General features: G+C 45.7%; 1 long non-coding RNA gene across 2 annotated transcripts in view; it reads right to left on the bottom strand.

Annotated features, from left to right (window-relative positions):
- LOC135897743 (uncharacterized) overlaps positions 1-26,856 on the bottom strand; it is an 87,614-nt gene extending 60,758 nt beyond the window's left edge. For both annotated transcript variants that reach the window (XR_011514845.1, XR_011514846.1), the window contains exon 1: positions 26,620-26,856. This is a non-coding gene — a long non-coding RNA (uncharacterized lncRNA). The remainder of the gene's footprint in view (positions 1-26,619) is intronic.
- Positions 26,857-27,191: the final 335 nt, after the last annotated feature.

Genomic DNA, 27,191 nt, shown 5'->3' with positions numbered 1-27,191 from the left:
GTCATACCCTTGTCGTGGCGCCGTCGTTGCGCGGTCGTTATCTATGTCACTGGCACATCATCGTCGTGAGAAGCGTGTTTGGTCTGGTATCTTGATGACTTCCAGTATCAAAATGTAACTGCATCTATTGGAATATTCGGGTAAGTGTTTGAGATGCGCTCTGGCCATTGTGCGAAACTGATGATAAACAGTTTCAAAGCCATATCAAATGAAAAGCCGTGTATTGAAGTCATTTCTCTCCTTGAGTATGATTAGTGGAGCCCGCTTAAGCTTACAAAAACATTTCGTGCTTCTTCATATGGCATTTGTAGTGCTGACAGAGCACGCTGCATGCAGTGCCCACTCGAATATGACTTATGTCTCATTGCTTGGCACAGCAAAATTGCTCCTTCTTGCTTCAGGCCAAACGCGTAGTAGTTTCCAACCCGTTCACCAATTTCACAGAAATAGAAGGCGGAACTTATTTCGGCAATTTGGACAGTATTTTGGCAGTGCTCTTGATATTCGTTGTACACATTGGGGCATGGTGAATTATTGCTCGAAGTGACCCTTCAACCCATTCTGTCAAGGTCGTGAGACTTACTTTATGTGTAATGGCACTATGTTCTATTTTGCAGCAAAAACTATTTCTACCTGCTCAATACAACCGTAGTTACAGCAATCATGTGTCGTTCATTGTTTGTGTGGTCTCGCTCCTTTTTTATACGGCTTGCAATTGTGGAGGCTACGGCCGAGCTTTGTTGTGCCCGCAATGCTGCGTCCACTGAGCGTCACCGCTGGGTGTACTTTAAATTTGCTTTTCAATGTTAATGTTGACTCCACTATTTGTGGTTTTGATGACTCCTGCACTGTAAATTCAGAAGCTGCTCATCAACTTACAGTCACTGTAGAGTTCATATTGACGCGGTACAATGCGGACAGAAGACAGGGAGACGTCCTGCAAGAACAACAGGACAACCCGTTCAAAAACAAACGGAACAGAGGCACCTCTTCTTCGTCCTCGCCCAATCTCAGCCACCCACTAGCCGAGTCTGTTAATGCCCCCATCGTCGTTGTCTTCTGTATAGAATACACGCGCCATTCATTCCTCCCTAAAAGAGCATCACCCTGATGCAAAACCACAAATATCAGTCGCGGAAGGAAGGGTCACTGGCATAGTTATTCGCGCACATACGACTTCATGCGGACAACGTGCACAAGTCCAGGGCAGTATGTGCGGCCCCGCGTACAATCGGGACTACCGGGAGCGACATCATACGTGACATCACTGAGTCACCGCAATACTCGATAAAATCCGAAGTATCACCTGTACAGTTTCTCGGAAAGGCCTCGTTTCCGTATGGGTGTCCAAACCCACACTCTGTCGCCGACTTCATAGCTTACTATTCTACGGTGAAAATCATAGCGGCCCGCGTCGTAGTCTTGCTGCTGGCCGATCCGCAAGCGCGCTAGTTGCTGAACGTCTTCTGCACGTTGTGTAAACACATCGGCGTCCATGTCAATGTCGTCAAAGTCGTGTGGAAACATCGCATCCAACATCGTTCGTACATCCCATCCATGAACGAAGGTGAACGGAGGAATGCGTGTCGTCTTTTGTTTCGCCGTGTTATACGCAAAGCTGATATAAGGTAGGATGTCATCCCAATTTTTATGTTGATCCTTCACGTACATCGAGAGCATGTCTTCGATTGTTTTGTTTAGAGGCTCTGTTAATCCATTGTTTTGTGGATGGTAGGCGGTTGACTTCCGATGAGCCGTTCCACTTAGAAGCAAGACGTGATCTAAAAGTGCAGCCGTGAATGCGGTTCCTCGGTCTGTTATGACAACGGTTGGTGCGCCGTGTCGCAACACGACATGCTCAATAAAAAAAGCGCGCCACCTTGGTTGCTGTGCTTCTCTGGATTGTCTTTGTTTCTGCGTAACGCGTGAGACAGTCAGTTGCGACGATAACAATGCGATAACAATGCGAACACTGCAGTAGAAGGGGAAGTGGGCCCACAATATCCATTCCGATTTGATCAAGTGGTCTTCGAGGAACCTGGACGGGCTGTAGGAGGCCGGCTGGATTCGACGGATGCGACTTGCGCCTCTGGCAGTTGAGGCAAGTGCGAACGTGATGTTTGACGGCGGTGGTAAGTCTCGGCCAGTAGTACCTTTGCTGCAGTCTGGCCAACGTTCTCGTGTAGCCTAAGTGACCAGAAGTCACCTCGTTGTGAGAGACTTGGTGTACTTCCGAGCGAAGAGCTGCAGGAATGACGAGCAGATATAGGGACCTGGTCGAAGAAAAGTTTCTTTGTAAAGGATTTTAGCTCGCAAACAAAATGAGAACAGTCCTCTTGCGAAAACTCTAGGCGGTTTCGCAGATCTGCCCTCTAAGTAATTGATGAGTTCAAGCAACTCTGGGTCGTCCCGTTCTTGTTGCGCGATGGTGGATGTGTATAGAACACAATGAAATGCTAGGTCTTCTTCGGCTAGAGCAGGTGACTCTATCGGCGATCGAGACAGGCCGTCAGAATCCGTATGCCGTTTCCCCGACTTGTACATGACAGTCATGTCAAACTCTTGCTGCCTTAGGCTCCAACGCGCGAGTCGTCCTGAATGATCTTGAAGGTTTGTCAACCAACAGAGTGAATGGTGGTCGCCGATAACTGCGAAGCGGCGGCCATACAAATATGGGCGAACTTTTATATCCGCCCATACCACTGCGAGGAATTCTTTCTCAATTGTGGAGTAATTAGCTTCTGTGCCTGAGAGTGCTCTACTTGCATAGGCAGGCACTCTTTCTTTGTCCTCCTGCCGCTGCACAAGAACCGCTCCCAAGCCAACATTGCTGGCATCAGTGTGGAGCAATGTAGGAGCGGTCTCATCGAAGTGAGCAAGCGCGGCAGGTGCCTCGAGACGTCGCCACAAGTCGTTGAATGCACCTTGCTCTTCGTCGCCCCACACAAAAGCAACGTCGTCTCTTATCAGGCGAGTTAGTGGCGACGCAATGCGAGCAAAGTCTGCAATAAACCACCGGTAATAGGCACACAGGCCGAAGAAGCGTCTGACAGCCTTTTTATCGCACGGCACGGGAAACTGTTCAACAGCGGCAATTTTTCCAGGATCCGGGCGGACACCTGCGTGGCTGACGACGTGACCAAAAAATGTAGTTCCGCAAATCCAAAGTGGCACTTCTCCGGTTTCAGGTTCAGGCCACAAAGCACAGTGCCCGTGAGGCGTTGGAACGTAGCAGGGGCAGAGCACAAGGCGAAAGGCAAGGCCTTAAATTCGTATATGCCGTCTGGTGTCACAAAACCAGATTTATGGCAATCTATCGGGTCTACCTCGATTTGCCAATATCCGCTTTTTAAATCCATTGAAGAGAAGGAACATGCGTGACGAAGCCTGTCGAGTGAATCGTTTATACAGGGAAGCGGGTACACGTCCTTCTTTGTCGCCTCATTTAGTTTTCGGTAGTCCACACAGAAACGCAAGCTGCCATCTTTTTTCTTGTCTAGAAATACAGGAGATGCCCGGGGACTCATTGATGGTTGGATTACGTCGTCTGCAAGCATTTTTGTCACTTGTCTGGCTTCACGTTCTCCGGAAGCAACACGATAAGGATTTTGGTGAATTGGTGTTGACGTATCCTCTGTAAATATTCGGTGCTTTGTTCGAGGTGTCCGACTAACGCTGGACGTCAACGCAAAGCAATCACTGAATTTGTTCAGTGGCGTGAGAAGCCGTATTCTTTCGTGCGGCGGCAAAGCAGTGCTGATGTCAAGTGCAGGAGCTGGATGATCAGTAGGCGCTTCTTTGAGTAGTGGCCAGCAGCCGCGGACATATGCAACACCGTCAAAATAAGCCACAGCCATGCCCTTTAGAAGGTGCTATCGCTCTGTTCTAAAATTTGTTAGCAGCTGGCTCGTGCGCCCGTCGGTGACATTTACAATTCCTCGTGCGACCGAGATACCATGAGTTAACAACAACGTGGTTATTTGGCCGGCGATGCCTTCACAATGAAACGGTACATCATATGCTACTGAAACAAGGGTCCATGATCGAGGTGGGATGACAACGTCGTCTTCTGTTAGACTAAAGGAGTGGTGTTGCGGCGATAAGCAATGGACTTGACCAGGGCTCTTATAAAACGTCACCATGCGATCCGGGATGTTAATTACGGTGCCCTATTCTTTCAGAAAATCCATTCCAATAATCATATCTTTACAGTACACAGGAAGAACGATAAAAGCGGTCACGAAAGAAGAATCCCCGATATTATTTCTAGAAGTACATCTTCCAGTAGGCATGAGTAATTGACCACCTACCGTCCTTATGTGAGGTCCCATCCATGGCATCTTTACTTTGTGCAGGTGGCGGATGTATTCCAGACTCATTATAGAGAAGTCCGCACCAGTGTCGACTAACGCTGTCACAGCTGCCCGTCCGTGAAAACATCAATGTTGGCGCTCACAATTGCTTCGGTGTTTATCGGCTTCACAGCGTTCTGCAGCGGGAGTGCTGGGGGCTTTTTATTGTCTTGCGGCGGGCCTGCAACCTTACCCCCAGATGTCGCCGCCTCCAGTTTCCCCGGCGTGCGCTGGGCGACCTTCATCCTTGGAGGTCAGCAAAAGTACGTCCAGTAGGGGAGCCATCTGACGTAGAGGGCTTGGAGAGCGCGACCGACGGCCGAAATCGGACCTATGATTAGGCATGGATTCGTCATTCGGGTGCTCTAGTGGCGGTTGCCGAAAAGCAGTGTCGTCGCGGCGTAGCATGAAATCGTCATTTGCACGTCGACCATAGGACGACGGACGTTGAGGGCGAAAGGATGTGTCGCGATGCCAGCAATTACGCGAAATATGGCCGGCGCCTCCGCAGTGAAAACAAAGTGGCCGCATATCGACGGGGCGCCATACGTCGGTTCTCCGAAATTGCGGCCATCCCGTAGCGTTGACCAAGGCGCGGCGAACGACGGTTGGTGGTGTGACTGCAGTGGCATAGCGGGTGCGCGCCTCGAAGCGTCCTGTTGCGGTGGTGACCAAGGAGCCGCTGCCGGAGGCTAGTGGTACGGCGGTGAGGTTGTGACGGGTGGTGGACATCGGACAGCGGCGGCGTAAGTCATGGGACGTGGGTGACCTTGAAAATCGGCTGCCGGGAACGCCTGCCTTATTTCGACGCTCACCAGTTCTGCGATTGATGCTACGGTTCTATCCAATGTCGGTGTCAGAACGGTGTCGGTGTCGGTGTCAGTGCTCGTCCTGTATCCTCTCTTGTCCGTGTTTTTGGCGCTGTTTTAAGTATGAATGATCCGTACCTACTAGCTCGCACCCAAACCCTTCTGAGGTGTCAGAACCTTTTGCACTTCCTCTCTCACAAGCTCTCTGATCAATTCACACAAGGAATTCTGATATTCGGCCATCCCTGTGGCGGCATTGATTGCAGTGCTGGTGGACAGTCGCTCGTACTTCCTGAACCGTTGATTAAGGCAGCACTCAATAGCCGTAGCCTCTTTGATAAAGTCGTTGACGGTGACTGGTGGATCCCGCACAAGTCGCTCGAACAACTGCTCTTTTACACCTCGCATGAGATAGCGCTACTTCCTATCTTCGGTCATGTTCGGGTTGGCTCTCCGAAAGAGGCGGGCCATGTCCTCTGCGAACATTGTCACCGACTGTTTAGTTTGTTGTACCCATAGCTCCATCATCTGCTCAGCACGATCGCGTTGGTCGGTACTTACAAAAGTATCCGTGATCTTCTACCGAAGGTCATTCCATGTCGTTAGGCTAGCTTCACGGTTCTCCTACCAATTACGGCCACTGTTTGAAGGGCGAAATAGACGTGGGAGAGGTTTCACTGCTCAGTCCACTGGTTAATCTGTGCGATGCGTTCATACTTGCCAAGCCAGTCTTCAATGTCTTCGAAGACTGCACCGCGATAGCGATCTGGAACCAGCGGACGGAGAACGGTTACCTGTTGTGGACTGGGAAATCGGCTGGTTTAGGCTGCTTGCGGTAGGCTGGTTTCGGCCATTGCGAGATGTGTGCAGCTCCAGGAGAGAGGGGGTTGAAGAGGGGAGAACTCCGTGGCAAGGCCTAGCAGTCGACGACTAAAGCGACGCACGGGGGTCGTAACTGGTGTAAATGTGTCCGGGCTAGATGAATGACTCCCAGAAGGACTGGGGAGCATCAGGCGAGCTCAGAACCCAGCACCTCCACCAGTGTTGCGGTGCAATGCAGACAGACGACAGGGAGACGTTCTTCAAGAAAAACTGGACAACCTGTTGAAAAACAAACGGAACAGAGGCACGTCTTCTCCGTCCTCGCCCAATCTCAGCCACCCACTAGACGGTGTCCGTTAATGCCCCCATCGTCGTTGTCTTCTGCATAGAATACACGCATCAATATGCTGCAATGACGAGCAGTAGTTTTCGCTCTAACGGTGGCATTAGATCCATTAAATGCCTTCAAGCTAGTTCAAATAAACGGGTTTTCTCAGGTCCAGCTTGCGTAGTGCACAGAGCCAGTGGCTCTCCGGCGCTTCGATGTGTTTTTTGATCACATATGAAATCAATTTGTCGACGGTGACTACAGCGACTGACAGCAGACATGGGCTGCGCCCAATACGTTAAACCACCACTGCACAGAACCAATGTGGATGGTGGCCTATGTAAGCTGAGAGCGCAAACAAGTGATGGCAAGGGCAAGCGAACGAAAGAGCGTGTGAATAAACCAGAAAACCAGCAAGAGAAATATAAATCTGAAGGGGCTGCGCGCGAGAGAGAGAAAAATAAAGAGAGCGAACTTATGTCTATCTTTCTTAGTCCGAGCACCTACACCGACGTACGTACTATTGACTAACCACAACACGGCCGAAAGAGCCAAATGAATCTATTTGCGCAAAAAAAATAAAATAAAAACATACGCACTCTAGATAAGTGCTAACGAGCCGCAATGTTAGCACTATATGGAATCGTTTCGTTAACGCAAACATGCACCACATGAAACATTTTATTTAAAGGTGGGCGAATATCAACTTTTTTCCAATACGAATTGACTGCGAAAAGTGAGTATCGAATATCTAATGGACTATCGAATATTCAAACGACGATCCCTATATTTACAGAAGCACCATCCTTTTCGTTATATGGAAGTACCACATCTGTACTGAGCAGCGCTGAAAAAACAGTAAATGTCATGAGGAAAGCATAAGCTTCAAAATTAAGATTAATATTTGACGTTAAAAGAGTGCACGGATAGACGGTCTAAAACTTTAGAGCCCGGTTGGAAAGAAGCATTTGAATACTAAATCATTCCTTTATGATTAGTTTTCGAGAAATCAAAATTGACGGTTGTTGCAAAATTAACAGAAGTTGTCGAAAAATTAAAACGAAACGCTGTGGAAGCACTTTTATGCATTTGGGGACACGTGAAAGGACCCGCGGTAAGGAAATCATCGCTGGTTGTATCGTAAAAAAAGAAATGTCTGCTACATGGCTAAGTGCCAAAAACACAAAATCACAAGCTACAGCCGAAACAACTGGTTTTCGTATAGGCTTCCACGGCGAAATTGAAAAGACAGCTTGTATTACCCATTTTGTTTCTGGGTTGCTTCAAAGGCTTTTGCTTTCTAACACTTCAGATAATTTGTGGCACGTTGGTCACATCGTGGAGAACAGTAGCCAGACTTGAAGAGTCGGATTTTGCGAGCGATTTGATTAATTTTGATTGTTAAAACAAAAGAAACTGTTCATTTTTGAGTACATTTATTCATGGTTTTATGGCGCGAGTTTAGACAGGACACAGCGAGATACACTAGACTAACGCCGAATAGCCACTGAGGCTGTACCCGTTTAAATCTGCGCTTCAAAAGCAGGTTTCATAATACTCGCAACAAGTTAATCGAATATTATAGGCTATTTGTGTTTGTGTTTATGACTTGCACTTTTCACCCGCTCATTATTTTCGTCTTCTAAGATTTTCATTTGCTTGAAGAAACTTCGGACTAGAAACAATGGAAATGCTCCTTAATGTTAAACAATGCACAAATTAGTCAGAACGTTTTTTCTTACATCTGTCTTGTTCATACCGTTTCCAGCAAAGATTACTATAATGAACTCTGGCACTCTAAATTCTACGGGAGCTGCAAATATGGCAGTTCAGAGAGCGTAGAAAAGATGGGTAGTACGTGGCTTTGAATAAATTGCCCGCTGGCGTCAAATGGGTGTCGTAGTACGCTAGCTGATAATTTACAACAAAATATTACGTTGCAAGTGCAAAAATGCACAATTATTTCACATTCGAGCAGGCACTAGTTAACTTGATTTGCTTAAGAGAACTATGACTGCATTTAAATTAATAAAGATAAAGCATATTAAATAGCGTCACAAGAACGTTTCAAGCTACAGGCATGGACATTGAACAAATCTCTGAATACTAGCCATCTTGGGTATGTTAGCTGAATAATCCAAGAGTCACATTTCCCTCAAGTATTTTTTGTAGATAACTCTAAGCTATTCACTCCCAAAAGCACCTTTGGGAACTGGCCCTGATAATATCGCGGTCGCAGCAACGTTCAAGCATCACTTTAGATATAATGACAACGGGAAGGTAATGCAGTGTTGTAACGAGAAGAAATTAGATGAATATTGCTGACTATGTTATCCTCAAGGAGTATCAGAACGCCTTCTGGGTATATCATGAAATTGCTTATCAGCTGGTGGTTAGAGACAACACACGTAATCGTCCCGTATTGTGTTGATGTCCCATAAGAAAGGACAGTCATAATATGCAGTCGGCCAGCACAAGACAGGGATATATTGAAGATTGCTAGGAGAGGCTTTAGCGCTGCAGTGGACATAAAATGAGCTGCATGGTATGATGAAGATCCTTTATATCGCATCGCAGACTGGCGATCAGCCATTTCCACAGTACTTGTTTGCAGCTCTCAAAACCTGACAGCGAATAATAAAAACACAGAAGATGAATATAAGCTACCTACAAGAAATATACGCGGTTGTTTCATGCAGCCCTTGTTGACTTCTTTGTTTAGGCTTCACGACAGGACGCAACTACAAATAAGGCAGTCAAACTAGCAAGCAGAACTGTAAACGGCGTTAGAGATATGAGACAACGCCATGTACAAAAGACCGATCTCAATGGAAGCAGAGAAAACGGATCGCACCGGTTGTAGGCACAATTCATTCTCAACTGCACTTTTCTGGCTGTATTTCCTTCCAACGCCTATACTCTTTGCAAACTTTCGTTTGCGGAAAGCGAGTATCAACAAAACAAAACCAGCAATACTTAATAGCAAGGCTCGCTTGATAAATGCGGGTAAACAATCAGAGAAAACAATTTTGCCATTGAGCAGGAACTAAAGCGTAGGTGGCAATTGCTCAACGTAAACAACAGCGGAAACTGCTTCTATACGCCATGATAAATACTCACAGCTGGCGGGTGATACTATAAATCAGCATGCTCTAAATGACTTTGTGCCATTGGCTTGGTTGAGTTGCGACCTGGTATTTATATTTACATTGGTTCTTCCAGAAACGTGCCATCTACCATTTTTTCTCAGTGCGTAATGATGAGAGACTGCTGTCGAAAAGTGAGCTCATTTCACATTGACACGGAAGTCAAGCGTTTTTCGTTATTTATGTTATTTTATCATCATGAGCTTATCTTATGTCAACTAACGAGGAAACAATAACACACTTAACGAAAAATGCTATTATTCTATCATATGTCCCTAAATATCTAAGTCATTCGGCCGAGCACGACTAGGTGTATGAGACGCCTGAATAAGGAGAAATAGCAGCGCAATGTTTTCGACAAAAGAAGGCTGATACGAACTACTGAATTGCTAAAGCTGGCATAGCAGGAAAAACATTCCGCCGCCTCATTTGCTAGAGGAATGACACAGCCTTGGACATATTAAGTTGGACAATATTAGAAATTTATAAACGTTTGTCTTTGAAGTGAGCCCAATAATTTAAATATTCCATGAATATATGGCGTTACTGTTTTGTTCAATTTTCTCTATAAATATTATAGAAAAAAATGTCGCAGTATCGCCCAAAAGGCGAAGCATTGATTGCGATAGCAAATTATTAGACATCTCTATGAAATATGCAAGCATAGTGGTTTTATCAGCCTTATAAACCTGTAAACATTCGCTTACTAAATAAATTAAGAAGCATGGTGTCACACACACACAGGCAAACATGACCGCTTCTCACTCGATGGGCGTGGACACTCGCTGTGAAAACACTGGTGTGAGGAAGCGCGGCAGCACTAGCGAGTGAAGTTACCTTCGTGCTGTCTCTAGCTTCAATGCGAACTAAGCGGCGAGAACAAAGCGCACATGAACCTGTCAGCCCTGGGTGTACCCAGTGCACCCCAATCGCAGATCACTTTCAAGATAGGGCCATGCTTCCGCGCTCTGCCACACCATACTCAGTGGCCACCGGAGTAAAACGCTGTTTCTGCACTATATGGCAAACTGTGACTCGGGCTTGCTCCGCAGCAGGAAGCTACCAGGGCCGCTATTTTGTAGCGATGCCTTATGCCTTATTCTATGCTATTCTTATCATCCACCACACACGGCCGTCCGATCCCGTTGATAATGTGGGCAGACCGTCGCTCTGACCACTGGCCAAGCGCGAAAAGCGCGAAAAAGCATAGAATCGGAAAAGGCATCGCTACAAAATACCGGCCCAGGTAAGCCTCGGCCTTCTCTGTTAACGTCCAGTAATAGGCGATGGCAATGGTTTCAAGTTGGTACGGCCATTTGGGTCTGAAACCGAGCATACTCTTTTTATACGCGTTGATAACGTACACGACTAGTTGCCTGCTTCTACATGGTCTCCACTCAAGCTTGCGCTTCTGCTCGTTGCCATGCGTGATGGATGCCACATGCCACGGGATCAAGAGCGACCCACGTCTATCCTCCTGTTTCTTAATATGACCAATATTTCTCCCCATAAAACGAAAAAAAAACAACAACGTCTACCTCCGCTTTCATACTATTCAAATTTTACAGAAATGTCGCATTTTATGTCTCTGATTGTTCAGTATAACGATTCCCACTTTTAGTTTCCTAGTCTGTGTGAAAAAAATTCAAAGCTAAGTTTGTCTGCGCCTTTACGTCGCCGCCTTCAGAAAATAATAAAAATGGATCTTCTGGGCCGTGCTCTGCCGCACGGTAGACTAGAGTGTTGCCATGGCAGCCGCGTAGACGCCATGTCATTGACATCCCTTTCTGCGAAGAGTGCGCACGTGGGCAACTTCGCACTTTTTCCACGACAAGCTAGGCTCCCGTGACAGTGCTAAATATATTATTCAAAGATCCGGGCCGCAAAATACGATATTCCTTCGTAATTGAGCACAAGCGAAACATATGCCAACATAGATTGTTTTTTTTTTCAATATATTAAAGAACAAAAGCACCTTACTATAGAGCTGTGATCGAATTGAAAGTTGGAGAAGTTGGCGATACAATGAATTCAAAAATTTGTGTAGTATACAGGCTGAATTAGCACTTGAATAACAACGTGAGTCCTTCGTGGTTTGTGTGCACTGCATAAAAAGAAACGAATACTGCAATGAATCACGGGCCCCATAACGTAAACTATTCCAATATGTTTTTATTCCAACCTCTTGTCGAATTTACGTAACCGCCGACGCAAGCTTCTGGCGGTGACCTGCAGGGTTGTCTGAACACCCCAATCAAACGCTCTCCTCGTTCATAGGTCACTTTTGTTTGCTTGAAAAACATATAACATTTTCTTCATTGAGTAGCTTGTCTTATCTAATTGGCTCCCAAGAGGCGAAGAGCATGCTCAAGCGGAGAAGGATTCAATGGGGCCGAGCCACTGCACTGAAAATCGATGACCGGATGAAGAGGGTGGTGCCAGTGTCTGCGATTGGTCCGCTTTCGCTTAGATTGTGTTAGATCGTTGACAATCGCGGCGGCATGCAACGGAAGCTTAAGAGTGACACTAAAACGGATCCTCAGGAAAGGAGAGTTGGCAGAACGAGGTCGTAAACCTGCCGGAAGTGCTCGCAAACGTTACACGGCCACGCAAAAAGTTTATTACTATACGCTAATAAACACATGCTCTCCGGCAGGTGCGACTAGCCAGTGCCTCGCGATCGGCAGCAGCCATCTTTTATTCCTTTCGGAACAGTGCAGTCTGCGTCTACTCAGAAGAAAATTCACCGTTGTTCGCCATATTAATGCATCTTTAACGCGTACACATCACTTTGATGCGGTGAGTTCTTGCGGTTTTGTGACGTTGCGTGACAGGCAGGTAAAGTGGGTGCAGCCCGAGAACTTTTGCCCAACAGCCATGGGCTAATGGCAAAAAGGCGTTGAATCAGATATAAATGTTTTTCGTTTGTTCGCTTAAATCATGCATAATCTATGAGTACACGTCATATCAGATGGGGAGCTATTGCGGTTTTCGTAACGTCATGTGACAGACAGGTGAAGTGGGGGTGGCCCAAAAAATGTTCGTCCAATCACTGAGGGCTGATTGCAGAATTGGAATGGAAAAGTTTGAAATAGCTTTACATTATAGCCTCCACATCACAGCTACATCAAGATAAAAGCCGCGCTTGTTGGACGCAGCGTAATGCCCTCAAGTATGGGCTTCGAGTTTGCATTTTGTTGCTGTTCGAACACGTTCAAGACGCTCTCACGTCCTTGCAGAACTTGGTGTTTGCAATTAAATAGGCCTTGAAGAATGTCCAGTTTGATTTGCTGTCTTGCAAACACTTCTCAAGCGAGTAGTTTATCAACATATACTAGTGCTGTGCTGAGGTCATCCTTCACAGTGTTGTTCACTCATAACAACCGCATCACCACCTACGTAACTCCGGTGTAAATGATGAAGGCACCATTATGCATGAGAATAGCGTGAAAGACGGCCGTGCTTTTTTGGTACGCGTATATCTTGTGCAAACGAGCAGCATTCAATTATAGAAACAAGCACAAAGCCTCAAACTGCGAAATAACAATGAAAATAATGGCGCTCTACACGTTCTGTAGGGAAGTACTTAATGCATCTTAATACACTCTTGACTGGATCTGCGTCGCATGATTAATTATTATCCGTGAAACATTCCAGAGAAAAGTGCTAGAATATACAAGTTTCTGCATTTGCTTCTGTTGCTCGTCAGTGGTGAGGTAGTGGGTTCTCATCTTTGTCCTTTGGGCAGAAGTTACTTACTACTTGACGAAGATAGGTCCTCCTATTGAAACGTTGGCCAGCCTTTCTGAGGCACCTTATCCCTGTTTACAAACTTTATACCACAGTGTGCTATTCCATCTGTCAGCCCCTTTCTTGTTTTTGGACTTGCATAAGGCAAATGTAAGAGTTAGCGTTTTTCATGTATTGTGCACATCAAAATCACCAATGTGTTTCCACAAAAGAAGTAGTTTTCTAATGTTATAGGCGTGAAGCCAATATTTGTGGACTCGACAAAACTAACTGCTAAGCTTTAATTTAAATTTTAGCAGCTGTTGTATGATTTCCCGATGCTCGAAACGAATAATATGTGGTGAAATGAAATTTGCAGCAGACAGAATTATTGAGCACCTGAAGAAAATTTAGGAGGACTTGGTTTATATTATTGACCGGGGTAGTTGGAGAAGTATGGGAGAGGCCTTTGCCCTGCAGTGGGCATAACCAGACTGATGATGATGGTGGTTATTATTACAGATTTGCGAATAGATCAAATGTCAACACTGACACGTACTTGCCGCTAGACTTTCACATAGGATTAGAGCATACGTACTTGTTGATGCCAGGCTACAATTGTATGTGGCCGATTTCTTAGTTTACGTGCTATATTTTGCGTGAACAAACAAATTTAAAATTAATATGGGATAAGTTAACCGATGTCATGATGATTTAATTCGAAGAAATCTTTCTTTAGCAGACCTGCCAATATTTGAAGCCCAGCCAAGTCTGTCAAGGAAGGCACAGGTAGCTATTAATTAATGGTTGCTACTTAAGTAAAAGTGCTCTGGTTTCCTATAACCACTAAAGCTCGAAGAAACATACTAGGTTAGGTGCCTTCTCCGCCCAAGCAATGGCAGACGTTGAATTTTCTTATGTCATTTCCTCAAGACATTGACTTGTTTGAGAAGCTCGGTCATATCTACGCAAACGCTGTTACTTATACCTTGCTTCAACACACCAACACCACATATAAATGTGAGGCATTTCTTTGCGAACATTTGCCACATTGACAGTATCTAGGTGCCTACGTCTTGGTGCTCTCATGGTTGTTTCGTTAACTTGGCATGTACCAAAATTGGCATAGTGTGACAAGAGAGTATGACGATCCTAAATAATTGGCCATGACATGAATATCGCGACATGTATGTTATGCAGGCCATGAAACAGCCTCCTACGCCTTAGTGCTTACATTGTTGTTTCTTTACCTTAGTACGTACCAAAATTGGCATACTATGACACGGGTGTATGACGAGCATAAATGATAGGTCATGACATGAACGGCATGACATGCGTGTCATGTACGTCATGAAACAGCCGCTTAAGTTTTGGTGCTGTCTTGGTCGTTTCATTAACTTCGTTGGCTTCCCGCACACTGCTCCGCATAACATCGATGTACACCGCTCGTGGGATCTGCCTGATTTTTCTATGGCACCTTCTTTTTTTCCCTTTTTTCCCGCTGCCTTCTGGGGGCCTTTATTGCTCCACTCCTTTTCGTCCTTTAGTAAAAAGCTTTCTTTTTTTTTCTGTAGATCTAACTGCTCCATGACAAGCGGAACATTCCATATCTCAGGATTTCTCTTGGTTCTGAGCATCCAAGGAACTTGTATGGGTGCCAGCACCAGATTTCCATCTAGATAGCCTAAAAACCACCGCGCATAAAATAACTGAATCAAGGCTCCCTTGCAGTAGATTCTGATCCATCCCACCTAGATGCATTTACATCCAATTATAGGAATTTTAATTTTTGTTTTCTTGCATGAATGCGTATGAATGCTTTCATAGATGATTTTATGGGGAATCACATACATCTTTCATTCGGTGCTTTTAGGCTACAACCAACGATTCCTAAAATTGTACGATAATGCCTAATTCCCGATTCATTTCTCAGGGCTACGACAGCAAGTGAGCCTTCTTCACAAAGTCTTTCCGCACCCTTATATGTCATGGTATTGTCTATAAGCTGTATTTTAACTGTATATAAACTATTGAAGCTCTAATTATAACTATATTTTTTTCAGCTTTATTTAGCCGCTCTAGTTTATCTGCTCTATAGGCGCGGACAACTTCGAGTATTTATTTTTCAGAAGATGCTGTGCAGAATACGCAACAATCAATATCTTGATAACAGCAATGGTTGACAGGGACGTTAAACATGTCGACAGATCTTCAGGAAAAGCACTTAATGTTATGTAAATAAAATTTTATTTCTAGGGCTTTAGGCGCCAAAACCATGACATGATTATGAGGCACGCCATAGTAGGAAGCTCCGGCGTAATTTGGTCCATTTGGGATTATTTAAGGTACACCCAACGCGCAGTACACGAACGCTTTCGTACTGCGGCCGGCATGGCCGGGTTTTTATCCCGCGACTTCGCGCATAGCAACGCAACGCGAAAGCCACGAAGCAACCGCAGCGGATAGAGCTTAATGTAAGAACAGGGTCGAGGGTGAGACGTAAACATATAATTTCAAGTGAATGAGCCTGCGAAAAGCAGCGAGAATGTTTCTCGACTAATTTCCATTTGTCACTACGCTTGCTTAAGGAATGGTTACTGCGGGCAAATGCGCGAAGTGTGATTTTGCAATAATTCCCGTAGCCTGTAGAAAGAGCGAACAACGTGACTCATCCTGACTCATAGGGGCTGTTTTATTACCGTGCAACTACTCAAACCCCGGACTTAAGCTTCCGACTCGAGCCCCGTTTATCATGTCTTACCCTTTCTCGACAGCTCTGAGCGTCTTCAAGAAATAACTTAGCGTTATCTCTGCTGTCTGTTACCATTACGGGCGCACGATAACAGAAAGCACTAACCACGACGACCTGCGTTCGCGAAGGCTGCTCTTGAATTCGCTGTCGCCGATCCTAGGTCTGAGCTAGCGCACCGTTTTAATATTCGTCAGCGTAAGCGCAGCGACGTCATTACAGCGCGGCAGGGCGCGCACAGATAACCAAGATTAGCATTTCCTTCCCATTCTACTTTATGTTCGACGGACGATGCGTAACTTTCTTGACGCAAGGATGATTTTTTGTGTGAATGATTTTGTTTGCCACGGTACACAACCGATATTTCTGTAATGTTTGTACCGGCTACAAGGAGTTCGTGGTGCGGAAAGTGAAACTGCGTGCCATTGTGCAACATTCTTTATTGTCGCTGCAGTTAACCACTCCATGGTTGTTACTGATTTAGTGGTTCTGCTAAAGGGTCGTGTCGGTAATGGTTCCTTTTACTAACTGAATGGTAACACTGCTCACATGTTTTCATTTATGAAGAAAGCGCACCAGATAGCATAAACTAAGAGCGAGTGCACTCCGTGCTAAGAAATACAGTTATGATTAGAATGGCGAGGAACGGCTGGTGAACGCGCTGGGCACGAATTGGGAATTTTTCATACTCTTGGAAAAAGCTTGTAGCTACAAATACTCAATTCGCGCGTTGTTTACGAGATAGCACTTTAGTATGCACAGTGAAGTATACCATGTACCTTTTCCTCGCGAAGTGCACTTTGTTCAAAAGTTTACAAAAACGGGTCATGGAATTTCACAAGCTGCCACATGTTTTGCTAAATAACGCCGCACTTTTTCATTCGGTGCAAAATGGCCAAGAAGTAGCGTATGATATTTGTTTATGTTCCAATGTCGTGAAGCACAAATTTCTACGCCAATCTGACGGTATTATTATGTCCTACACGTAACGATGGCGTGAAAAATTAAGCTAGTGCACAATGCAAGTTGCCATGCAAGCTGGTGCCATGCGCTGCATACTTGTCGTTATTTTTCTACTACTTGTGTCGTCGTCCCCTTTGTGCATGAGTTACAATGAAGCTGTCACAAACCGCTCCCGATGAGTACTGCGAATGCTTGATGTGAAAGTTCTGTGAGTGCAAACTACAGCAAAAACGCTAGTAAGGCAGCCAACAAATGGGGAAAGTAGGTGGAAATAGTATTGCTAAACCAACCTCTCTGTCAAGTCCGCAGCTAAAGTCAATATCGGTAATATTCGAATATTTTCTGCCCTCTATAACGCCAGACCTTGCGCCAAACTGAAGATTGCCGATCGCATTCCATCGATTTCGATTTCAGGGAAGAAATGACCTAGAAGGCGGTGCTTGGTTGTCCATCGTTGAAACTTCTGCCGAAATAATTTCGTCACTCAGGGGTGGGCAATCGCATGAAATGAATTAGTTAATTCACACATCCTCAGAATTTAGGGATGGGTGACTGACGCTCCACTTGCTATAGCGGAGGAGATCACTGTGATTTTATTTTATTTTTTTTCCCTTGAAGCTGAGTTCGGCTATGAAGTGAACTGGCAGTTCACAAGCATGCCATACCAGCTGGATTATCCGCCTTCCATTATCTTGCGGTATTCGGCTTTCTCCTGTGTATATTGCCAACCAGTTTAGGAGGTCTTGTGTTTTAGGTTCATGCTTTCTCGAATCTAGTACAGGCTACAGATAATATAAGCCTCCCCTCCGGCGCTTCGCTCAAAGCGAGCAGAGAACCCGAGCGTCTCAAAGCTCCCGCTGCTCAAGCGCTAGGCACATAGTAAGTGCAGGCGCTCCGAACACTGTCTGTTTGCAGACAACTTCGTTTGGGCCCCTCTCATAGTGTACCGCTTCCTGCCCCTTTCCAAATGACGGCGCATGTGTTTCAATCATGGCCCATGGCCACATCGACATACGAAGTAGGTATGCAATCACAACGTTATTCTAGGTTGTTTGTTGTAGCTTCGTGGCCATTTTTATTTCCGCACATTTTCGTTTAGCATTCCACCATATGTTCTACGTGTCCGCTATATGGCCGTACCTTCTGCTAGCTTTCTTGTGCAGGGTGGAGATATCTGCCTCCTGATCACGATGATCATTTATCGACATGCCTATTGAAACGGGGTGGTGACAAATATTCACCCAGAGGTAACTTTGTAGGATACACATACTTTTCGCTGTAGCGTGTGTAAGCACCGTCTCATCACCAACTTCGTCCTCTTAATCAACATCTTCTCTATACTTTCTTTCTACACTCTTTCACCTTCCCCCAACACCGAGCAGCAGGTCAGAACATTGATTCACGCCAACTTCTCAGCTTTTCTCTCATAATAAATACCTCTCTCTCTGCTTAATATTTTTCCTCTTACTTAAGGCTTATGTCTACATTGTACCTTTATCTACGGTTGCAATGAAACCGGTCGTAGCAATCATTACCTTTTTTTAAATGTGATTAGCATACAACTGTCGCCCCGCTGCTGTTTTACCACCGTCATCCCTCAAGGAATGCCGTCCTAATGTCTTCATGTCGTCGTCGTTCTGCCGCTTTGTCGATCCATCAACGCCAATCGTCGCTTGCCATTCTACAGTAATCATGTCGTCTTTATTAAATCGTGATTAAGCTGCCGTTGTCATCCCATCGTTGTCCTTTCAACGTCGTCAGACATTGTCACATTGTGACAAACCCTTGTCACAACGTCATCGTGAGGTCATGGCATGGCTGTGAGGTCATGGCATCGTCATCACTCGAGATTTGTCTTTTACTCTGGACGTACCAGCGTCGACACACTATCATATCATATAGCCATCGGCATACAGCCGTCTTCATGCCAATGTCACCATATTTTCCTCATACCATTGTAATGCCATCGCCTTCATGTGGTCATTATCTGACCTCCATCGTGATTGCGCCGCGGTCGTTCTATTTCTGTTCTTATAAATTAGTTATTAAACTTGTCATGCCGTCGTGGTCACGCCCACTTCGTCATAGAGTCGCTGTAGCACCATTGTCATTAGGTCGTCGTCCTCGCACTGTGATTTTACCACTGGTATCACTGTAGTGACGTCACCCCATTGACGCCATGCCTTATTCGACATGCTACCTTCTTCGATCCATCGATGTAATTCCTTCTTCGTCATTCTAAGGTAATCATTACGTCGCCATCCGGTCGTGCTAAGCGGCGTTGCCATGCCCTAGTCGTCATTGCTTGGTCGTCGGGAAGTCTTCATTTTGCATCCATGGTCCTGTCTTCGCGTTCATGCCGTGTTGGTCGTGACGTCGTCGTCGCTCTAGCTTCGTCATGGGATTGTCGTCATACTGCCGTCTAACATATGTGGGCAGCAACATGGAAGTTAACAACGAAGCTCGAGAACAAACTTGACGCATCATTTCCTAACGCGAAAGAAACAACGGACGACAGCGAGAAGCACACAGGACAACGCATTCGGTGTCGTCCGTTGTCGCTTTGGCGCTAGTCAACGATGTCCGAAGACTGCAATATGTACCAAATAACCCGGCTGCATTCTTTTATTGTGGTACACTATAACAAGTTAAGAGAGAGTGAGAGCGAAAACAAGGGTAGGAAAGGCAGGGAGGTCAACCAGAACAGCATCCGGTTTGCTACCCTACACTGGGGGTGGGGGAAAGGGGAATAGAAAGAGGAAGAAAGGGAGAGAGTAAGCACTGAGTACGTGTGGGAGAGACACAATACACAAGGACACTATAAAAGGTTTGTTAAGCTCGTGCACTTCAAGTACCGCACTAGTGCACGAATCGCTTTTCGAACAAGTTAAGCGATGGAACAAAATGTTATGATCAACGTCAAGAGAGCAATACAGCGGTCTGGTCCAGGGAGCAAACGTGAATAACTGATATACCCAAGCTCTAAACTTGCCTTGGCCGGTAGGTATGGGCTCCTCGTCGTAGTGCCATCATGCTAGTTCAGTATTTATTGTTCTAGCTTCGGTATGTTACTCTCGTCATACCATCATAGTCACGCCTTTAATCTGACCGAGGGGTTGTACTACTACGATTCCGACCAGGCATTGTAGTATATATGAATAAATAAATAAAATAAAAATAAATTGTCCCATCGACATGTTTCCTCCTTCATCACTCCATGGTCACAGCGTCGGCGTCGTACAGCCGTCGTCAAGCCGCGGTGCTCATGGGTGACTTTGTCAAACTAGTGCCATAATAAAGAGGGACGATTTTGCATTATGTTGAATGCTGCCAAAACAACGAAAGTTTCAGAATTATCCCTACAGGCGGTTAATATACGTCACTTCAGAAGTGCTGTCTGTCGCTACATTGGCCGAAAACTATTCGCATCACCGTCGACAGTCATTGTGAGATGAGTTCTCGCACAAGTTTGTTAACTTCTTTTGTTTTTCTCTTTTTCTTATTGTAATAGCCATTATACACATCACCAGACGAGTGTTCCGGTAGCTCTTACATTTGGTCGGTCGGTCGCCCTGCTCTAAAAAATTTGTGATCAGCTGAAGAGTGTAGTTATACGGGTGCGGTTCGAGCTCGGGATTTTTCCATGTGATCCAGGTGTTCGAACCAGTGCATCAAGGCAATTTCGCTGAGTGACGGAATAGCGGCCTAATACCCAGCTTTACGCGGACGCAGGGATGCAATTAACGTTGAAAAAAGAACTGGAACACAGCGTCGCATTTCAAGTACTCGAGCAATATTTTTTTTAAAAGTATAGAGTAGGTTTCATTGTCTCTGCGGCCACATTACTCCTGTTTTGATCACTATAGCCGCATTGATTGTTAGATACATAGCGAGTCAGCGATCTCTATAGATAACCGTAACGGGATATAAGCACATTTTAAAGATATAACCAAGTTATAAAGCACATTTTTAACGTATTCATCAAAAATGCGATGGTGACCCTTGGTATACGGTATTATACATCTAGTTCTCCCTCATGAACCATGAGTATCATAGATTTTATTGCTGTTCTTCTGTTTTTGAAGTGCAAAAGGAAATTTAAACTTTGTTCAATAATCAAAGAGGCCGTTATTTATTTCATCCTTTCCCTCAAGGAGTTTCGTACAAATATTACTAGAAGAAAATCTGGCACTATGATTGTTCTGTTACCTTATAAACAAAGAGTGGCACATCGATTCGTCTAATTTTGGTGCTTGGGGTTAAAGAGGGTATTGTGACGTTCATTGCTCCCATGTTTTCCAGCAATCATGTTATTTTAAATAAATTAAAACACAAAGCCTTGGCGCGTGTGCTTACCATTACAAACTGTCATGTTTACAACGCAATATGTTGTTGATTCTCAGCGTGACAAAGAAGTGTGTAGCCGCAAAAGCTAAGTCCAATCTATGTGCTAGCTCTCCTCCCCAAGCGGACTGAATCGCCGCACCAGCAGTTCTCGTAGACACCAGCCTCACATACTTCTTTGCATTTCTTTTGCGAACTTGTAGGTGTTAACTTCAAATGAGCCGCATTCACATGAGTCTAGAGCCGTGTGCTGTCACGGGGTAGCGATGGTGTGGCCAACGTGAGAGACCCTATCGTTTCCAGATGTTTTCAACAGCATGATTTCCTGCTCAAATATCCAGCATCAGATTATCTTCACATGACTTCTCACAATGCACCATGCATGCGCCAATTCAAATGTTCCAAGCCCGCTAAGGCTAGTGGACTAGGTCATTAGAGTTGGGTCAAAAAGGCTACAGTCACATAAAAAGTCCTCGGGCCACAAAGCCCCACACTTCATCATCACCAACATTGCCATCATCAATAAAAAGACCTCACGGGTGCTCTTTTTTATTTTATGTAAACATAAAATATCGCTTAACAATAATAAGTGCATATAATAGCAACGTGAGAACAATATTAAAGAGTTCAAAAAATAGTAGTAGTGTGTAATAGTTGAAGCAGGTGACAGCATGGCACCTCTCGTATTCAAACTTTTATTGCGAAAGGAATTATATGGACACCCCTAGCGCATTTCCGCCGTCGTCGTCGCCGTGAGGTTCTCGATTAAGTCCAAGGGCGATAACACCATAACCAAGCGTATAGGCTATGAGTGCGAGTGAAGGCATTTGAGGGGAGCCGACGATCGCGGCTCATTCTCGCTCTCGCGAAAGAAAAGAAAGCGAGGAGAAAGGGGCCATCTTCTGTCGTGTGCCAGGCACCCGTCGTTTCGAGGGATGGGTGGGGGGGAGTGGTTGGCATTCTACGCCGGGTGCAACTGCAGCTCTGACGGCTGCGCGCGGTCGTACGGCCGTATAATGAGAGCGATCTGCGTTCATGGTTCCGTCTGGGATCGTCGGTGGTTTGAAGCTTTATGCTTTCTGTGTGTTCTCGGTGCTCACTTTGCGTTGAAGCGACAGGCAGCACGAATGCCACTTCGCTTGGTGCTGGTGCCACGTTTCCTTGCACCAGGGTTTTGACAGCGAGTTTGCGCGGTCAACGAGTCAGATGTGTTCGTGCTTGCTTGTGCGGTCATTACAACAGGGTTGGCAACTTAGTTAGTGTGCATATGCTTACAAATTTATACGGCCGATAAAACTACTATACTTGCTTCGTATAGCTATCCACTAATTTGCTATCGCAGTCGATGCTTCGCCTTTCTGGCGAAACTGCGACTTCTTATATAGGTTCTTAACAGCACTACTAGAAAAACGCTAAACCTTCAGACAGACCACTTGACATGTACGGAGTACATTGGCCATGGGTGCACAATTTACACAGCAGGAAACATTCTCCGAGAGTCCAATGACAGAAATAAAATGTAAGGGGCACGTATGAAGTTGCGACGTGGGTCCCGCGAACGCGACGCAGGCGTAAGCATGTTAGCCGGGATCCTCTCCGGCTCACAGCAGCTAGCGCCGGCTTCGTAAACACTCAGCAGTGCCCCATTAATCTAGAGACGCCACCCAAGCCGGCCACATGACGAAGTTAGCGGCCCCTAGCGCAGCATCGTTCCTTGCATTACGCAGTGAAGCATTTTTCTCGGGGAAGCGTTGAGGGCTCTAGGCGAGATCGTACCTTCAGTGCATGATGCGAACAACTGGAGCATAGGGATAGTTTTAGACACACATTTATTAGTATACTTTCTTCGCTAAGCAGTCGACAACGTTCTACTGCAGAGTGGTTTCTGTGAGGAAGTACTGCGCAAGACTAGCTTTGCCTTGTGGACTTTCGAAAACAAGCAAGGTTGTTTTCTAAGCACAGTGTTTTTTGCCTCTTCCTTCGAGTTTTCAACTGTAGCTGCCGTTGCTGTGTGCACACTGCATCGGAGATGATTTCGAATGTGCACATGCGTAGCCAGATCGCAGCACAGGGATAGGGCGACCTCATAGACTTGTGCGGCGTCTACTTCGCATTTCCAAAGCTTCGCCGCAATGCACTCTGGAGCTCTCGATAGTCGCCACATAGCCCTCCAGACTGCTGTAAATACGTGTGAGCTCACCACATATACAGTGAAGCAGCTGCAGAGATCACCTTTGCACTCAGGAGCATTAGTCCAGAAGGGATGTCGACAGAATAGTAGAAAGGATGTAGGAAGGTGATGTACATAATGGGCAGAGCCGAGTAATTCACAAAACGAGAGAACAACAGCGTGGCCATTTTTCTCTCGGGACAGTTTGCATATGTGGGACGAGGCCGGGAAAGGGGAAATAAGACGTGAGAAATCATGCCTCGTTTGCGGTGTGATGAGGTATGATATGTTTCTACTTTTTCTCAAAAATAACCACCACGCAAATTTGTTTATCAGACAACCAACGCTGGGAGAGCAGTCGAAAAAGAACGTTAAAGCACCGTGACGTCAAGATACAGCGCAAGTGGACGCCCTACAAATCAACACTTCTGTTACAGCCGCAGTAACTTGGTGGCTATGCCATTGATCGAAGACGCGGGATCCATACTAACCAGAACGGCAGAATTTCGATGGAGGCGAGATGGAAAAGCACTTTCATATTTAAGTTAACTGGCACGTAAAAAAAAAACCGAGGTGATCAAAATTATTCCGCAGCCCCTCAATATAGCGTGCGCCACGATCAAAGTGCAGCCCTGCCACGTAAAGCCCCATAAATCAAAGTTTAACAGTTGTGTCATAACGTGAACTAACGAGAATGCTAACCTTCTCTGAAGGTGAGAAGAATAACGTGCAGCAACTCCGCAATAATGACATCTCGCTTCACATTCTGTGTATCGTGCATACAAACAGAATTGGTGCGCGCAAGGTAACCTTTAACATGTACTCAACACCCTCGCATTAGACTCAACGCTACAAAGTGTAAACATCCGCCGTGAACATCGCTGCTTATTCGCATGAGTCAACGCAAGCAGAAACAAAAGCTTCGCTTACGTTGACTGCCATGGTCCGCGGAACCCGCATAAATTATTTTCCTTCTGATTGCACTATCAAAAAGCAGCCGTTTACTCTTGTGTTGCTCTATCCATCTTCGAGTTTCGCGGGAGATTGAATCTCATGCTTCGTGTTTCCTTTCCATGCAGCTCTTGCGTTTTGTTCAAACAGAAAATGACTTCCACCTAACCTAAAGTAGGGGTTTCTTTTGCTAGTTTTCATTGTCTGCTATGAGTGTTGACAGGAAACGTGGTGCAATTTCGCGGCTGTCAGAGCGAAAAACAATAAATAGCAAAGGTTTCTTGGTAACGTATAGTCCGTGACAGAGTTTAAAAAAAATAGATAAATAAAAACGCGCTTTCAAAAAGCCAATTGCTTATCTGCTTCAACAAGTTCCCGCTTCCAGTATTATCCATTTCTCTAAAGGAGGAAGGAAAGCATAGGAGAGGCCCTGGCTTGTCCACATCAGTTGTAGAGTGTGTGGCGGAAGTCGCGCTGAGTTTTTCGCAAAGAACCACTGTGACGGGTGTGCAAAAAATCAACGTTACCATAGCAACCATGCTCCTGAAGTTCTGGCTGTTGCTCTAGGCCTGTGAAATGTGATAATTCTTTTCGGCCCGTGTGAGGATTTGTTTCCGTCCGTGACTCTGGTCATGAGACAAGCTGACTTTGTAGTGTGCTAGGTAAGCTTCAAAGTTGTGTCTGGGTTTTACGAGTTTGAGTGTCAGTCACCAACAGATTATGAGAAGCCAGAGCATCACGCGCTTAATGAAAAGACGTGGGATCGTTCCCCAACTGCGGCAAGTTGTTTTTTTAATCCACTTTCATCGCCATTAATTTATCATTTCTTGAATTCAGTTGGTAAGTACAAGCAATTCCCCTATGTTTCCCTTGGTGTCTTTGTTTGTTCTCTCCTCACGATATGATTATTGAAAATTGGGGCCCTTGGCTAACCCCCTTTCTTCGCGTTCTAGCGAGCAACAGAGAAATTCAAGTAATCGCAGTGCGGGTCTTCGTCGTCTTCTTTAACATGCCGGAATGCTCAGGAGCGTGTCTGCTTCACTAAAACTGTTACATAAATTTCGTAGGCTCTGTTCTGACGCGCGTCGCAAGCACACACTTCCGGCGGCCCGTAACAATGCAAGTTCAGGGCTCGCTCCTATCTGCTCCGGTGAGCTGATTGGAGGTGCAAAGGGAGATGACAGACCAACATGGCTGCACTTCCGGCTTCAGGAAGGTGATGGCAGGGCCTCTCCTGTTTTATTTTCTGCCTGCATGATTACCCCGAAATAATCCAGCTGATGCAATATTTAAAAAGAATGTGCTCTAAAGAAACATTTCCAAATCACTGCAGACAAGATTGCGCGAATTCCTGCTCAGTGCAAGTTCATCTCACCACCCTAGCCAAACGAACCATGGCTGCTCCCATTGACCTTCTCCACGCCGTGACGTCACTTAGATAACAGCTAAGAGTTGCGTATCATGAACCTGTTGGTAGTATCAGGCGTGGGCGATTCTATTGGTCCTGAGCCTTTTATAGCCGTAAAAAAAAAAACAAGCTAAGTCCGATTAATGTCCCAACGATTTGTTGCGGCTCGACGAGAAACAAAACAAAATGTGCCTTTTTATTCTGTTATGCGTTTTTGCGCTACCCGCCGTGGTTGCTCAGTGGCTATGGTGTTGGGCTGCTGAGCACGAGGTCGCGGGATCAAATCCCGGCCACGGCGGCCGCATTTCGATGGGGGCGAAATGCGAAAACACCCGTGTGCTTAGATTTAGGTGCACGGTAAAGAACCCCAGGTGGTCAAACTTTCCGGAGTCCTCCACTACGGCGTGCCTTATAATCAAAAAGTGGTTTTGGCACGTAAAACCCCAAATATTATTTATTATTTTTGCGCTGGTGACGTCATATCGTTTATGTGTACAGATATGAAGCTTGTCTATACCTGAAGGAGTCAGACCTAGAATAAATACCTGGCTGGCACTTGGCCTCCGGAAGAACAAATATCCAGGACGTACAACGGGAATATGGGCACCAAATACCCTAGGTATTGCCAAGAGTTGTGCTCCTTGCAATAATTCCTTAGGGTTTGCGTGCAAAACAAAATAGATTTCGGGTGTATTTAACGTGACTTCAGTGTTGATAGTAGCATTTGTGGTGTTTCATGCATACAAATGTAAATGAGCCAAAATCAAGGTTAATAAGGTAATAATGAGCACACCATAAAAGAGGCCATACGGCCGCACTCGGGATTCATTTCAGTCACCTGTGCTCACCTGACGTGCTCCCAAAGCGCAACACTCACGCGTTCCTGCTCTCGACCCATTTTCAATGCCGTCACACTGGCCCGATTGGAGAAGCGGACCTCGTCCTCGGTAGTAGAACTTTATAGCCGCTGAACCACTTCTTGCGATTACCACGCACCGGTCAGTACAAACGCAATACGCGAGGTGCAGTGCGTTGGAAGTCAGGGAAAGTGCGGATCAGTCTTGTTGTGCTTTGCCTGTGTCTAACCTGACTCAACAGAGAGAAACGAACGTTTGTCGTACGCTACCTAGTTCTGCGTGCCGTATACGCATGGACAGCATAAGGTATACGACCGGCAGTAAATTTTCCGCTGTAATTTATCTGCGCAGGAACCCGCTCGTGTCGTTTGCGCGACAAAGCATAGAAAGGTTTACGGCGGGTCGTAAACGAGTGGGACGCTGAAACAGTGGTGGTCTACGCCGTGTCGTTGCTCTTTTATATTTGCATTCAAGCAATGAAAACTGCAGTTTATTTGTTCAGGAATATTCAAATATTTACCCCGTCAAGTAACTGTATGCTGACTGTGCATCGTGGCGTTTTG

This window comes from Dermacentor albipictus, chromosome 5 (genome assembly GCF_038994185.2).
Source record: "Dermacentor albipictus isolate Rhodes 1998 colony chromosome 5, USDA_Dalb.pri_finalv2, whole genome shotgun sequence".
NCBI lineage: Eukaryota > Metazoa > Arthropoda > Arachnida > Ixodida > Ixodidae > Dermacentor > Dermacentor albipictus.
This window is presented reverse-complemented; position numbering and strand designations above follow the sequence as displayed.